At 47.4% G+C, this 14,214-nt stretch overlaps 1 protein-coding gene across 13 annotated transcripts in view; it reads right to left on the bottom strand.

The window, feature by feature from the left end:
* PITPNM2 (phosphatidylinositol transfer protein membrane associated 2) overlaps positions 1-14,214 on the bottom strand; it is a 168,853-nt gene that overhangs the window by 115,124 nt on the left and 39,515 nt on the right. The window contains exon 1 of one of the 13 annotated variants that reach the window (XM_012447114.3): positions 6,180-6,524. The exons of 11 other annotated variants lie outside the window; for them this stretch is intronic. The gene's annotated coding sequence lies outside the window, so the exon portion shown is untranslated. Of the gene's footprint in view, positions 1-6,179; positions 6,525-14,214 lie in introns of those variants that run through there. One more of the 13 variants, XM_064379632.1, reaches the window with a different exon arrangement.

Genomic DNA, 14,214 nt, shown 5'->3' with positions numbered 1-14,214 from the left:
CCACTCCAAAGAGCTGAGCTCAGGGGCCAGCTTCCTTCCCAGCCCAATCTCCATCCTGCCAGCCTTTGTCTCTGCACTTCAGGAACTGAAACTTCTCAGTACTCCCCAAAGATACCATGCATTTTGAGTACTAAAGGCATTGGCTCATGCTGGTCCCTCTGCCTTTTCCCCTTCACTCCTGATAAACTCCTCCACATCCTTCAAAGCCCATTTGAAATGCTCCCTCTTCTGCAAAATCTTCCGCATCAGACGTCAGCTGCTGCCTTCTCTCTGCTCCAGCTGCACTCCGTGCCTCCCTCTGTACATGTGCTATGCACTCTAACATGTGTCTGTACCTCCATCCCAGGGGTTGAGTTCCCCTTCCTCACTGGATCTCACCGATTCAGTGGGCACAACAAGCACCTGCCAGATGAGGGAGGGAACGGATTCCCTCCTTCACACTCACCCAGATCTGTCATTTTTGCCAAAAAAAAAAAAATATATATATATATATATATTTTTTTTTTTTTTTAAAGAATGAAATCGCTGGGCACAGTGGCTCACGCCTGTAATCCCAGCACTTTGGGAGGCTGAGGTGGGTGGATCACGAGGTCAAGGAATTGAGACCATCCTGGCCAACATGGTGAAACCCCGTCTCTACTAAAAAATACAAAAATTAGCTGGGCATGGTGGCACGTGCCTATAGTCCCAGCTACTTGGGAGGGTGAGGTAGGAGAACTGCTTGAACCCAGGAAGCGGGGGTTGCAGTGAGCTGAGATGGCGCCATGGCACTCCAGCCTGGCGCCTGGCATCAGAAAAAGACACTGTCTCAAAAAAAAAAAAAAAAAAGAATGAAACCTCATACCAGGACTCCCTTTGGAGATGAGGGCAGAGGCAAGTCTGGTGCTCTCTGAATCTGCCTCCCTATGTTCCTTGGAGAACACCCAGTGTAACCAGATTGGCAAGCTACTGTTCTGCCAGGGGTTGGCTAGAGAGACAACTGGATATTCCTCTACGGAGAGGAAGCAGGCCCACCTTTGTGCCTGCAGGATGGCGAGGCCCTGGGAGCTCTGGGCCACATCTGCAGCACTGGCAGACTTTCCACAGGTTCCTGGCCTGAACATCATCTCCTTCCACGTGGCCAATCACAGAGCAGGAGCCCTCTGCAGAGGAGGACTAGGCACGTAGCTAAGGGCTGGGTTAGCCTTCTCCAGGCTGCTATTTTGTAATGACCCAAACAGCTCCAGGGCCCACTGTGTGCCTGGATTTAGATGCCTTTTCATGCTGGCGCTGTTCCAAGTCCTATCGACAGTCTCTCAGATCCCATAGCTGGTGCACTACACTCAGAAGCCCCTCCAGCTGAGGAGAGAGATGTACAGGTGTGACAGGCACTGACAGCCTGGGAGGCCTATTCCCAGGGGCAATCAGAAGACTAGAAAGCACTGAAAAAGGCAGTACCCTGTAAGGCCAACTCTACATCCACAGAAAACACCACTGACAGAGCACCCAGGTGTGCAGGCACCCATGCCTGGGGGAAGTAAGAATCGCAGATGACATGCGCACAGCCTTACCAAGGACTCCACAGACACCTACTCCTTTCCTCCACATGACCACATGCAGTAAGGACTAATATGGCCTGCATTTCACAGATAAAGAAACTGAGGTGCAGTAAGGGAGGGGACTTGCCCAAGGTGTCCCAGGCAGTTAGCTTCTGGAACCTGCATTAACCACCACACTATACAATTCTCCATGCAGATAAAACAATGTGCAACATAAAATGCTGCAGCCTCTCTGGAAAACAGTATGGCAATTCCTCAAATATGTTGAATACAGAGTTACCATATAACCCAGCAATTCCACTCATAGGTATATGCACAAAGAAATGAAATGTGTCCAATAAAAACTTGTACACAGGCTGGGCAGGCACGGTGGCTCACACCTGTAATCCCAACACTTTGGGAGGCCGAGGCAGGTGGATCACCTGAGGTCAGGAGATCGAGACCAGCCTGACCAACATGGTGAAACCCCATCTCGACTAAAAATACAAAAAAATTAGCTGGACATGGTGGTGGACGCCTATAATCTCAGCTACCTGGGAGGCTGAGGCAGGAGAATCACTCAAACTTGGTAGGCAGAGGTTGCAGTGAGCTGAGATCATGCCACTGCACTCCAGCCTAGGCAACAGAGTGAGACTCCATCTCAAAAAAAGAAAAGGAATGCAGCACTGACTCATGGTACAAATGAACCCTGAAAACACAATGCTGAGTGAAAGAAGCCGGACACAAAAGACCACATAATGTATGACTCCATTCATACGAAATGTCCAGAAAAGACATTAGCCATTCTTCTTCTCTATGAGAGAAGACCGAGACCCAGTCAAACTCACCTGAGGCAGGAACAGCCTCTAATGCCACCCTTTCCACTGTGCTTCTATAACTCCAAGGTTCCTGGTTCCAGAAGCTTTTCCTGATTTCACATATGAAGGAACTGATCGTTCCACGTGTCCCACTGCCCCACGCATACCCCACACTGACACTGATCAGAGAGCTCTGCCGGCCAGGTGCACAGCCACCTTTCCCAGGCAGATCCAAGTGCCAGGAGCCATGACCACTCCTATTTGTTTTAGCAAAGGCACATTCTTTATTAAGCACCTAATAAGTGCCTAACACAATGCACAGGTGCTCTGTACTGGTTTTCTTATTTATTTTCTTTCCTTTGGTCAAAATCTTTTCAAACCTAAGCCATTTTGGGGAGATGCTTTAATGCTTCAGAAACACACACTTATGACCTCAAATGTCCCCTTGCAGTGGGACACAGCATGGGCTGACCCTGGGCCAACCTGTGATGCAGGATAAGGTCTCTCCTGCCGAGATGCCACCTCCCCACTCCTATCTCATCTCACTGTCATCAACTTATCCTGCTTCTTGGTTCCATTAATAAACATTTCCACAGTGAAGTATCAAGGAGTGAATGCCACATATTTCCCAAGAATATTTATCATTTGAATGAAAACTAGAAAGAGAAAGATGCTTGACTAAAAGGAATAAGCGACCAATGGTAACATTTCAGGCACTGGAGGGAGAATGGAAAAAGGGTTCTCCTTCCTAAGCCCCTCAAAGCACAACCCTTATTTATTTTTACCTCCAGCACATAGTGCAGCTCAGGCACATAGAAGGTGCTTAGTACATGTTCGTCATGTGTTAAGTGGCCTACCTAAGGCCACTCCTCCTGTCTGGGAACCTGCCCCCTAGATAGCTCTAATGCATGCTCCATGGGGACAAACCATCAAGCTCCCTTTTCCTAGGTGTGGTGGAGTGAGTCCTAAAACCCACCACCAGTCTGGCATGGTGGCTCACAACTGTCATTCCAGCACTCTGAGAGGCCAAGGTGGGAGGATCACCTGAGGACAGGAATTCAAGACCGGCCTGGGCAACATCGCGAGATCCCATCTCTACATAAAATTTAAAAATTAGCTGGGTGTGGTATGCGTCTGTGACATGCAAGTTCGAGATTGCAGTGAGCTAAGATCACACCACTGTACTCCAGCCTGGGTGACAGAGTATGATCCTGTCTCTAAGACAAATTCTTTTTTTGTTTCTTTTTGTTTTTTTAATTGAGACAAGGTTTCATTATCTTGGCCAGGCTGGTCTTGAACTCCTGACCTCGTGATCCACCCACCTCGGCCTTCCAAGACAAATTCTTAAAAATAATACTGCCCATCACTAATTTGGGGGCACAACCTAGACACAGCACTCAACCTCGGTTGTCATAGAACTCTGTCTACTCCTGAGAATTGCCACAGAAATGCAAGGAAGTCCCCGGCAAGGTGTGTTAGAATACTGCTGCGCTGAGCTACTTAAGGGCAGAGAGCTAGTCTCCAGTTTCCTCACTGTCTCCATTCCCTCGTCCAGCCTCAGAAGACACCAAGAACTGGCCTTCTTCAAGGACATGGGGCTAGCCCAGCCAGGCCTCAGCCAGCCCTGCCTGCTCCACCCCTGGGTACCGCGTCCTTAGCCATGTCCTGTAATCACCTGTGAGCACCAGGGTACTCATCAGAGCAGTTGAGAATGGTTTCCCAGGGCAGCCCATACACCAATCAATGGAAGTAATTTCCAAGTTGTCATTCCTCAACAATACATTTTCTGTGACGGGGAAAGATGGAGTTAAAAGACTGAAAGAAAAAGCAAACTGGATTTCCCTCCCCTTTTCTCTATAGATTCAGTTCCTCCCAAGAGAGCAAAAGCAAAATATTTCCCTCCCGTCCCCCACAGGCAGCCCTCATGCTGAGGAGTGTAAAGACGACACGCGATTCTTCCCATGCTGAGCTGGGAAATTCACAGGTCTCATTCTGAATCCCACCAGCCACAGGAAACCTTAAAGCCTGTCATTAGAGCAGCCTTGCACACACACACACACACAAATACCAGCTTTCTTCACAAAGAAGCATATGGAAGTCATCCGAGGCAATGCGAGGCCACCCTGTAGTGATCAAGCTAAATGTATGGGTCCTGGGGGTTTAAGGGAAACCTGTTCTTGGTGACACAGTTACCTATAGGGCAGTCAGATCTCAGCCCCCACCAACCTTCCTTGCCTGCTGTATTCCAAGAGACTGAATCATGAATTTGTTTGTTTAGAGACAGGTCTTACTCAGTTGCCCAAGCTGGAGTGCAGTGATGTAATCATAGCTCCTTACAGCCTTGACCTCTTGGTCTAAAGCAATCCTCCCGCCTCAGCCTCCTGCATAGCTGGAACTATAGGTGCACACCATCACACCAGGCTAAATGAATCATGGATTTAAACAAACCACCTTGGTAGACACAAAGTCTCTGGTTTGTGTTCCCTGGGACATCTGGCAGCAGCAGAAGTTGTTTTAGTGACTATCTTTAGAGTGATGATCCCCTGACCTTGGCCAGTTCCCTGTATATGCCTCAAACATGAACCTATGACCCTGACCATACAGGCTTCCTGGGTTTGCTCATCTGTCTCCCTTGAAGTGTTACTTCCTTGACAGCAAGACTCTCTTATTTGCTCGGGCCTGACACTCCACGGAGGCTTGGCACGAGCCAACTGAATAATGCACAGGAGCACTGACTTTGATCTGCCCAAGGCCTAACATCGTCAAGACTGCAGCCCAGCTAAGGTCAAAATGCTAGCCCAGAGAAAGCTGCTGAAGGCCCGGAGGGCCAAGAATCCTCAGCTCACAAAGCCTCAGGCTCCTGCCGGCCAGTGGAGGCTTCCACCTTGGCCACTGTGGGTGCTGCCAGGACCCTGTGCCTTGGCTCTGGGACCCTGGGGCCAGCCCTTCTTCCCTTGGCCCTCAACCTCACTGGAACCATTCATTGTTTCAGCTGCAAAAACATTGGACCTTCATTCCAGAAGCCCAAATCTTGGCTTTGCAACTAGCCAGCTTGTCATGGGACTTTGGACAAGTCACTTCTTTTCTTAGGCTTCAGTTTTCCGGTGGGTTACGTGTAAAGTTTGGCTTAGATGACTTCTTGCATCTCTCCAAGTCCACAAGAACCTTCTTTTAAGCAAAGGGCATCCAATGCCTCAGAATTCCTCTAGGTTCCACCTTTAGAACACACCTAGGGCCCAAAAGGCTCACAACCCCTACATACCCACTGCCTCTCCCTATTGCAATCATTTCCCCACAGTCCCCCAGCTTCCTCCCTTCCTCCCATCCAGCCTGCTCTCATTACCGTAACCAGAAACCATCCTTTTAAAGCACAATTCGGATCCTGACCTTCTACTGCTCAAACATTTCCAAAGCTTCAGGTCACTCAGAGTCAGGGTCAAAGTCCTGATACTTCAAGGCCTGCTCCATCGGGGCCCTCAATATTTTCTGACCTCCTTCCTGCTTCTCTTTCCCTCACTCGCTCACTCCAGTTTCTTAAACATCCTGGACAAGCTCCTGCCCCAGGGCCTTTGCACAGGCTGTCTCCACTGCCTGAGCGTTTCTCCCTGAGCTACCGTCCTGGCTCACTCTCCACCTCCTTCATTTGCTAAATGTCCCCAACTTGGGAGGCCTTCCTTTCCTCTGCTTCTGCAGCTCTGATCACCATCTGATGTGCTTACAGGTTTTACTGCCTATTTGTCTATTGAGTCTCTACCCTCACTAGAATACAAGCCCCAAGAGGGCCAGAAGTTTTTAACATTTTATCACATCTTTATGCCCAGCTCCTAGAATAGTAGGTACTCACTAAATATGTGTGGAAGGAATCGCTACTGATCCACTGAGGGGTCAATCGTGCTGCTGAAATGAAGAGTCTCAAGCTATTCAACCCCCTGGCTTGAATGGCGCCATCTCAGGAATCCTTCTGAGAATTCCAAGCTCTGAACACTGTCTCCAGGAACAAAAGTGATTGTTCCAGGCAGGGTTCGCATCTCAGGAAGTGTATAAAGAAACAAAGAAAGGAAGTGACGTAGGGGACACAGGTCCAGAAAGTTTCTGCTGACGCCACCTGACTACTGGGAGGCATGGGGGCTCAGCGCATATGGAAATGCCTCCAGGCACGTAAAGCGCTGAACCCTCATGCCTCCAGCTGCCTCCTTGCAGGCAGGATGAGGTCACCAACATGAGTACACTGGACACCCACCATGGCAAAGTACTGGAAATGAACCGAAAACGGGGGCTCTGTACCAGAGCCAAAGAAAGGCAGAAACTAGAGGAAGAAGGAAAAGAAAGGTGGTGAGAAGGGGTTTCCCAACCTGCAGGCAGAGATCCAGAGAAGCCCCCAGCCCCAGATCACCATGGCCGAGACAGCAGGGTACCTGGCCTCACATGCCCTCAGGTAGGCCAGGCCAGCTTCCTTCCTGGTCCTGCCTGTCCTGAAGAGCACAAGTGAAACAGACCCATGCCCATCCCCCTGAAAGCATGACATGTTTGCGTGAACCTCAAAAAGTAACCAAAAGCATCACCCAGAAACACAATAGTCTTGCCACAGGCCCCCTGCTTCCTCTCTTCACCCCAGCTAGCCTTGTCTCAACAAGGCAGCCAGAAAATATCCTTCTGAAGCACAATTCAACAACAAGCCAGAGGAATGCAGGCTTCTGCTACCTGGTTGAAAGTAAAATACATTCTGGGCCAGGTGTTATGGCATGCACCTGTAGTCCCAGCTACTCAGGAGGCTGAGGTGGGAGGATTGCTTGAGCCTGGGAATTCAAGGCTGCAGTCAGCCATGATCACACCACTGCACTCCAGCCTGGGTGACAGAGCAAGACCCTATCTCTAAAATAAGTAAATAAATAATTCCTTTAAAAAATAAAAAAAGTACTGCACAGCAAAAGAAACAGTCATTAGAGTGAATTGGCAACCAACAGAATGGGAAAAAATGTTTGCAATCTACCCATCTGACAAAGGGCTAATATCCAGAATCTACAAAGAACTAAAACAGATTTACAAGAAAAAAACAAACAAGCCCATTCAAAAGTGGGCGAAGGATATGAACAGACACTTTACAAAAGAAGACATATATGAGGCCAACAAACATATGAAAAAATGCTCATCATCACTGGTCATTAGAGAAATGCAAATCAAAACTACATTGAGATACCATCTCATGTCAGTTAGAACGGCGATCATTAAAAAACCTGGAGATAACAGATGCTGGAGAGGATGTGGAGAAATAGGAACACTTTTTTTTTTCTTTTTTTTTCTTTTTTTATTTTTTTTATATTAGTCTCTTTTCTCTTTCTTGAAATAGGAACACTTTTACACTGTTGGTAGGAGTGTAAGTTAGTTCAACCATTGTGGAAGACAGTGTGGTGATTCCTCAAGGACCTAGAAATAGAAATTCCATTTGACCCAGAAATCCCATTACTGGGTATATATCCAAAGGATTATAAATCATTCTATTATAAGGACACATGCAAACGAATGTTCATTGAGGCACTGTTTACAATAGTAAAGACTTGGAACCAACCCAAATGCCCATCGATGACAGACTGGACAGGGAAAATGTGACACATATACACCATGGAATACTATGCAGCCATAAAAAACGATGAGTTCGTGTCCTTTGTAGGGACATGGATGAACCTGGAAACCATCATTCTCAGCAAACTGACACAAGAACAGAAAATCAAACACCGCATGTTCTCACTCATAGGTGGGTGTTGAACAATGAGAACACATGGACACAGGGAGGGGAGCATCACACATTGGGGTCTTTGGGGGGAAATAGAGGAGAGACAGCGCGGGGTGGGGAGTTGGGGAGGGATAACATGGGGAGAAATGTCAGATATAGGTGATGGGGAGGAAGGCACCAAACCACAATGCCATGTGTGTACCTATGCAACAATCTTACATGTTCTTCACGTGTACCCCAAAACCTAAAATGCAATTAAAAAAATCATTTTGAGTAAATAAATAAATAAATAAAAATTTAAAAAGGTAAAAAAGGAAGAAAAGAAAGTACATTCTCAGGAAGACATGCTGCACCAGAGCAAACAAGACAAATGCAGGGGTGGGTCCCCAGAGCTCTGGGAAACAGGAAGAAGAGGAGGGCTGAGAAGAGCCAACAATTTCTGGCTGAAGCCCTGTGTACTGAGCAGCATTGGGTGTGTGACAAAGAACTACCTCAAAAAATGAAATACAGACAGGAGCAGTCAGGAGGAGCACAGGTGATAGAGATGGCTAGAGCATGACATGGATAATCAGGTTGTGCCCAGCTCTCTACCAAGCTCTGTGGGGACAGCAAAGGAGCTGAGAAGGAACTCTGCGGAACTCAGGGCAGCATCTTTGCTCCAGGGCATGAGGGCACTCAGACCTCTACTTCCTCTCCATAGTCTCCCCATGCTTTGGGCTCTCTGGGCTGCAGCCTTCTAACACTCCAGACTTATCACAGACCTAAATGCCGCAAAGACAGAGACGGGACAGGCTCACGTTCCCATGTGGGACTGGGGCTGCCTGAGAGGAGGGACTAGGAAGCAAGGGCCCTGTGGCGGGTAGGGCTCCGCTGCTGCAGAGGGTAGAGAAGCCCTTTCTTAGCCTGGGATGATACTTCATCCAAGGGGCTGGAGGTGGGGGTGGGCGACAGCATGGGAAGGTAGGGACGTGCCCTGGAGAGTGTGTGTCATTGCTTCTGTGGTCTGAGGCCCTGCCCATGTCATCAGCTCTCTTTCCCTCAAGAGAGTGACCTTTCGAGGCCTGTCACAGAGACAATGGCAGGAAGTGCCCCTCCCTGCCTGAGCCACAGGGAGTCCGGAAGGAAGCCACTGCCTGGGCCCCGGACCCTCCCCGCTGAGCTCCCACCCCAAGGGACACTGAGGCTCATGGTAATGCCAGAAGCTCTGCTCACCAGCACCAAATGGCAAATGTTTTCAACTGTGGGGGCTGAGGGCAAATGTTCTCCCTGCTGGGACCCTCCTCTTTAAGGCAGACTCCTTCTGTGAAAGACAGCCAGGCAGTACTAGGAGACACAACCCCAGCTACCCCTACCCACCACCTGCCACCCCCACCTTCTGGAAGGAAGGGCTCTGGGTTCCTCCACAGCAAGGAGCATTTCTAAAAATAAACCCTGGAGCAAAATGAGAGAGAGATCCAAGATGGCTGATCACTAGCAGCTCGGGCTCCTAGCTCCCAGTGAAAGCGCAGAGAACGAGAGGACGCCACACTTTCAGACGAATTTTTGTTGCTCACGGACCAAGAGATTCCCAGCAGAGGAGCCACACGGGTCACCAGGGTGACTCTTGTGGCCGGCGCGGCGGTTTTGCTGGTGCCTTAGCGCGCCAGTTTTTGGTGCAGAGTCTGGAGATTCCCGGGCAGAAAAGCATCATCAATCTTAACACCGCTATTTTGGCCGGCACAGTGGATTGCTCAGATTTCGGCGCTGGGAATCAACAAGTTGGACGTCTGCTCAGAGACCTAGTTAGAAAGTCGGTAATTACAAAGACAACAGACGGATAAATATATAATGAAGGGAAGAAATCAGCGTAAAAAGGCAGAGAATACTCAAAATCAGAATGCCTCTCCCTCTATAGGGGATCGCAATTCCTCATCAGTAACGGAACAAGGCTTAATAGATTACGAGTGTGTTCCAATAACAGAAGCAGGCTTCAAAACGTGGGTGATAAAAACTTCTGTGAATTAAAAGAACTTGTTCTAACCCAATGCAAAGAAACTAAGAACCTTGAAAAAAGGTTTGACGAAAATGTTAACGAGAATGGACAATTTAGAGAGGAATATATGTGAATTGATGGAGCTGAAAAACACAACACGAGAACTTCGCGAAGTATGCACAAGTTTAAACAGTCGAATTGATCAAGTAGAAGAAAGGACATCAGAAGTCGAGAACCAGCTCAGTGAAATGAAACGAGAAGACAAGATTGGAGAAAAAAGGATGAAAAGGAATGAGCAAAGTCTCCAGGAAATATGGGACTATGTGAAAAGACCTAATTTACGTTTGATAGGTGTACCTGAATGTGATGAAGAGAATGAATCCAAGTTGGAAAATACTCTTCAGGATATCATTCAGGAAAATTTTCCCAACCTGGCAAGGCAGGGTAATATTCAACTCCAGGTAATACAGAGAACACCACAAAGATATTCTTCAAGAAGACCAACCCCAAGGCACATAATTGCCAGATTTATTAGGGTTGAAATGAAGGAGAAAATACTAAGGGCAGCCAGAGAGAAAGGTCAGGTTACCCATGAAGGGAAACCTATCAGACTTACAGCAGATCTCTCAGCAGAAACCCTACAAGCCAGAAAAGAGTGGGGACCAATATTTAACATCCTTAAAGAAAAGAACTTTCAACCCAGAATTTCCTATCCAGCCAAACTAAGCTTTATAATCGAAGGAAAAATTAAATCCTTTGCGAACAAACAAGTACTTAGAGATTCACCACCACCAGGCCTGCTTTACAAGAGCTTCTGAAAGAAGCACTATACATATAAAGGAACAACCAATATCAGCCTTTCCAAAAATATATCAAAAAGAAAAGAACATTAACACAACGAAAAATTTACACTAACTAATGGGCAAAACAGCCAGCTAGCATCAAATGCTAGTATTAAAGTTATATATATTCTAATTGGATAAAAAGCCAAAACCCATTGCTATGCTGCATCCAGACCCATCTCACATGCAACGATACACAAAGACTCAAAACAAAGAGAAGGAGGAAGATTTATCAACCAATCAGAGAGTAAAAATAAACAAATAAAAAGCAGGAGATGCAATTCTCGCCTCTGACAATGTAGACTTTAAAGTAACAAAGAGCAAAAGAGGCAAAGAAGGACATTTCATAATGGCAAAAGGATCAATTTAACAAGAAGAGTTAACGATTTTATAAATCAACGAGACAGAAAATTAACAAGGACATCCAGGACTTGAACTCAGACCCGGAACAAGTAAACTTAATAAACATTTATAGAACTCTCCACTTCAAATACATAAAACATACATTACCACCTCACACCTATTCCATAAGTGACTACATAATTGGAAGTAAATCACTCCTCAGTAATCGCATAGCATTTCATAGGTTTAAATGAAATATTGGTTGGCCGCTCATTTGTTATTTTCTTCCCTTATTCCTTCCTGTTTACATCAAGTATAATTATTGGTATAAAAGAGGTTTTCACTACCCATTACTAAACTGCATTCTAGCCTGGGCAAGAAAGCAATACTCCCATTCTCTCTCTCTCTCTTTCTCTTCCTTTTTCCTCCTCTTCTTTATTCTTTTTCTTTCTTTCAAAAAAAAAAAAAACTTTCCTGACCAAATGTATTGTGTGAAGAATTGAAGACTGCTGGCCATTATCAACACTTATTTAGTATTAAAAAAAAATAAAATAAAATAAAAATAAACCCTGGTCCTTGAGCCCTTTCCTTTTTCAGTCCCCTGTGGCAGAGAGAAGAGAAGGAAAGATCTCGTTCTCAGCCAATCCTGGGGAGGGTGGTGCTACCAGGGTCCGGTGGTCGCTATGCCACAAACTCCCAAGGAGGGTGCAGAGGCGTGGAGGGGGCAACCCTAATCATCCTCACATGGGATCTGCCATTTTCTAGGTCTGGGTGAGTTCTAGGAAAAGCACCTAAAAGTGGCACCAACTCTCTAGTCCAGGATCTGGGGGGAAAGGATGGGGACCAAAGACAAGTCTCCTACGTTACAGGACTCCCAGGCCAACAGCAGACACAGACACTTACCAAAATATTTCAGGGAAAATGGTGCCAAGAATTCTATCTGAGGTCCAAGCAGTATGCCGTGACAGCACAGAGGAAGGAAGAAGAGGCTAATGTGGACCCAGGCCTCGCAAATAGCTTTAGAGGAAAGGAGCTGTTGGAAATGGGCTTGGAAAGGGAAACAGGAACCTGACAGAGGTGGGAGGAGAGAACTTCAGGATGCTAGAACTTCAGAAGCAAAGCTCGAAGAATGTACCAGGGCATAAACCAGATGCAGGCAGGGACACCTGTCTGTTTTGTTCACAGAGGCATGTCTGGCAATTGGAAGAGTCCCTGGTGCATACTAAGTAATAATAAATACTTTATGGGCAAATGAGTGGAGCAGAATAATTCCTAAGGACATTTTAGGTCTAAGTGAGGACCTCCAGATGAGGTGGGCTGCAAGGCCATGGTCTCTGCAAAGCCACTGCACTCTAGAATGCAGTTGTTAAGAAGGAATAGAACCTCCTTCCTGTAAGAAAGGAGACAGGAGGCCAAGGCTGTGTTGAAGCAGGGTCCCTCAGAGCAATGTCAGTGCTCAGGCCATGCAGGGCAGAAGAGCTCTCACCAGGCCCTGCCTCAACTTGGCGGCCAAGATCATTGGCAACAGGACAACCACGAGGCCCCAACCCCGCAGAACCCGAGTGACCCCTGGAGAAGCTGAGAGTCAAGGCTGAGTGTTACTATATGCCCTCCCCTACACCCACTTCCAGTAGCTGGGACACCTTGGAAAGTGAATTAAAACAAAACAGAAAAACAAAAAATACAACATAGCACTCTCTCTTCTTAGCACTTGGAGGCCTTTTCACAGCAACTGAAAAGAATGAGCAATTAGAGAAGAAAACAGCCCACAATGCCAGCCTGGAACTACGGCGCCAGAGACAACTTAAGAGGCCCCATCACAATGCGCCATGTCTTCCCAGTGAGGATAGGGCAGCCAGAGAAGGGAGGGGACTTACCTACTTACCTGAGATCAGACACCAAGTGAGGGTTGAGTACGGGCTGAACCAAGGGCCCTGTGAATCACAGGCCAAATTTGGAAAACCATACCATGTGCTTCCAAGTCAAGGCTTGGGGTCCAATCCCAATCCCACCACTGACTAGCTGTGCAACCTTGAGTTGATATCTGTCATCTCTGAGCCTAGGCTTCCTGTGTAAAGGGGGACCCCAACAGGCACTGCTCGTGATTACTGTGGGACTTAGCCCCATGCAGCAAGGGCTGGGTGTATTAAACCTACCCCCACTAGCATCCTCACCTCAGCTTTGCTAGCTTGCCTTGATGGAACCTCCATCCTCTGTGCCTCCAAAGCTGAAACTAGCTGATGAGTGCACAGGGAGAAGGATTCATCAAAATTTAGAAAAAAAAGAAGGAAAAATCACTTTACCTCCTGTTCTACCCAACAAAGGCCTTGGCATGGAAAATGAGGCCAAGGCCAGGACTTGTGCCTGAGACTCAGAAACATGAAATGTAAAGAAGCCTGGGAGGCCAGGGACTCCTAATGTCAGCTAGGGATAGGAGGGGAGAGAGTGCTACTCCCTGGGCCATTAAATCTCTAGACCTGGCACTCTCTGAGACTCAAGACAGAGGCTCAGGCCTGCCTTCCACTCGGCCTTGGTTTCTCACTGTAGGAGTGCACCCAGAGGGATGGTACAATAAAAAACACACTCATGCTTGTTTCTGGGCCACTGACCATGACTTGTGGGCAGCTGTGCGAGGCGGCACCCCGGCCTCTGCTCTCTGCCAAGGCCAGGGAGTAGCCACAGCCTAGGCTTCCCAGCCAAGGCACAGAAGAAGCGAAACTCCTGCCTGTCCTGTTCTATGTACTAAGGGCAGAATGGGCCAAGCTAAGCCTGAAGAGCAAATGGAAAAGAGCCACCCTCGGGTGCTTCATAAACAGGAGAATAGCAGCCACTGGGGCTTCAAAGGCCGACCCAAGGAGTTTTTATCGTATTTGGAATCAAAAGCTGCCAGAGGCAGAACGTTGGTCTTTCCTATTTAGTGAAGAAAAGTCAATATTTGCAAAAGCATAATCAATAAATACAATCTACCCCACATTAATCAGATAAAGTCAGG

The sequence above is a fragment of the Aotus nancymaae genome, unplaced genomic scaffold, assembly GCF_030222135.1.
Source record: "Aotus nancymaae isolate 86718 unplaced genomic scaffold, 86718_ANA_hifiasm-v0.15.2.pri h1tg000021l, whole genome shotgun sequence".
In the NCBI taxonomy this organism is placed as follows: Eukaryota; Metazoa; Chordata; class Mammalia; order Primates; family Aotidae; genus Aotus; species Aotus nancymaae.
This window is presented reverse-complemented; position numbering and strand designations above follow the sequence as displayed.